The following is a 2,608-nucleotide window of genomic DNA, read 5'->3' as shown; positions in this document are numbered from 1 at the left end:
CTGGAACAGAGAGAGAGATAGCTTCTCATGCACTCTCCTTTTAAAGCCCTTAGAACCATGCCCACGTCCACTATTAAACAATAAACTTACCAATCCATTTACTAGGACATGGCTCTCACAATCTAATCACCTCTTCAAGACCTCACTTTTCAATTACCATAACAGGATTTCCCACCCTCAACAGTTACAGTGGGGACCGAGTCTCCAACACATTGAACTTTGGAGGCACACGATTCAATCCATACTACCAAGCACTCTGCTATTCTTTCCAGTTAACTCAGGTCTGGATTCAAATTGTACATGAGAGCCCCTATGTCGTAAATGGAAGTGACATTCAGAGGCTCAGCAGCGCAGGAGTGTGGGAAATACAACTTTGAGCTCTTCAGTCCTCAGTTCAGGAGACCACACCAAAGGATTTGGGAGGATGTGTTGAGCAAGAGGCCCCAAGGTGTCTGCCACACATGTAGGGGAAGACCTTCCCGAGGAGACATGTTAAACTCGAGGCAGGAGTGTTCAGCCAGATGATGAGTGACAAAAAGACAACCACAGAAAGACTGAAAGATCAGCATATGTATAAGCCCTGTGGTGGGAAATACGTGGCCCATTTCACCCTCATCAGACAAGTGAGTCTGGATCTAGGCCAGTGAGTCAGCAGCACGGTGCTGAAAGGAAGCCGTGGAAGCCGCATCCAGGTCATACAGAGCCTCATAGGCCGTATTAACAATTTAAGTTTTTTCCTAAGTAATACTGGAAGCCATTTAAAGGTTTTAAGCAGAAAATTACTATGATTATTTTAACATTCTTAAAGATGACTTTGGCTGCTGCACGTGGGACGGATTTTAGAGAGGATCCAGATGAAAGATGGTGGGGAGCTGCTGGGAAGCCAGTTATAGACCCAGTGAGTAGTGATGGTGAAGATGGAATGAAGTGAACTGATTCAAATAATCAGCTGGAAGGAGAAACAATACGACTTGGAGGAAATAAGGGAAGAAGCAGATAATGTTCAGAATTTACTACAAATAAGAACTAATCACTGCTATACAAATGCAGTCCCCTATCCCAAAATGACAATTCCTACATCAACATTATTTCTAAAAAGATGAAAGTACAGCACAGTTCACTCATCACCTGGCCAGGCTCGCAGTGCATGCCGTTTGTTTATCAGCTGGTGTGGGCTCTACGTGGTCTTGTTTCTTCAGTTTGCCCTTTGTGACTCTTCCTTTGGCGTGCTGTGTTTACTGCTCTAAATTCACAGTTTAGGGCAAAACATTGAAAACTATTAGATGAACATGCTTCCTGACGTATTTCTTTTCATGAATACACACTTGCACATGGAGAACAATATGCAATTTTAAGTAAATGCACTGTGCGTACTGTTTTCTATCTTCTTTATTTTTCACACAACAATGTCAATAGAGATTTACTTCATGAATTTTAATGATAGTATGGTATTCATTTGCTTCTCTTGATAAATATCTTAGTTGTTTCTGTTTTTTCACTAAAATGTTTCAGGACATGAAGAAGGAAATGTTCTGAATTCTTTGAAGACATCAGAATGCTGATGTCAAAACTGACATAGCCAACCGAAGTCAAACCACACACCCTCCTCATTTATGAACGTTTCTGCACTTGAAGAATTATTTTCTTGGTTTTATCCGTAGTAATTGGATGGCTAGACTGAAAAAGATGTTTTGCATTTTGATAAATATTTCAAATGCTGACAGAAAAATTACTCAAATGTATATTTCTGTACGTAGGTTTCCAAAACCTTACAAATGCTGAGTTTTGTCCTGCATTGCACCCTCCAAAATATTCACTGCTATTTTTGTTCCTTTGATTATTAATATGGTGGAACATCCTTTCAAATGCTCATCGGTCGTTTATACTTTTCCTTTCTGAAATGCCTTTCAACTCATTTTCCACGTTTTCCTATCATGGTGTGTATATTTTTAAATTTATTTTTAATCTATCTATTAAAATTAGGAAAATTAACACTCCATCTGTCACACATGTTGTAAATATTTTTTCTAGTTCTTGAAGTTATCTTCAAACTCATTTATTGTATTTTTGCAGGCAAAAGTTCTCCATTCAATTTTGACTTATACTTTATTCCAATAATTTTAGAATTTTATTTTCTACATCTAAATATTTAATCCACCCAGAATTTGTTTTGGATGTTTTTATTTTTCTCGAATGGCTACCATGTTATTATATTTGCATAATGATTCTTTGCCCTGCCACGTCCCCTGACTTTAGATGTCATATTTATTAGATTAAATTCTCACACGTAAGGGTTTATTTCATGGTTTCTCTGGTCTTTCGGTCGTTGCAGCTGGGAGAAGGCTCGCTGTCCCCGACCAGGGCGTGGGCTCAGCTGGCAGGACAAGCTCTGGTCCAGCCGCCTGGAGCACAGGTGGCGCCCTGGGAGCCCCGACACTGTGGCCACCTCAGAGTTGTCGCCCTCTGAGGGCGGCGGCCGGAGCTCAGCATCCGTCTGGGCGTCCTCCTCGTCCTCAGGCGGCTGTCGCCCCCGACGGCCTCGCGGGGCTCCTCGCGGTACAGGTCGGGGCGCGGGGGCTGCGGCGGCGCCGCGGGGAGCGCAGGCTGC

At 42.2% G+C, this 2,608-nt stretch overlaps 1 pseudogene; it reads right to left on the bottom strand.

Moving 5' to 3' along the window:
* Window positions 1-2,281: 2,281 nt before the first annotated feature.
* LOC103596114 overlaps window positions 2,282-2,608 on the bottom strand; it is a 1,986-nt pseudogene continuing 1,659 nt past the window's right edge.

Source organism: Galeopterus variegatus, unplaced genomic scaffold (genome assembly GCF_000696425.1).
Source record: "Galeopterus variegatus unplaced genomic scaffold, G_variegatus-3.0.2 Scaffold1937, whole genome shotgun sequence".
NCBI classification, from domain to species: Eukaryota; Metazoa; Chordata; class Mammalia; order Dermoptera; family Cynocephalidae; genus Galeopterus; species Galeopterus variegatus.
The sequence above is the reverse complement of the archived record's forward strand: the minus strand, read 5'-3'. Positions and strand labels throughout refer to the sequence as shown.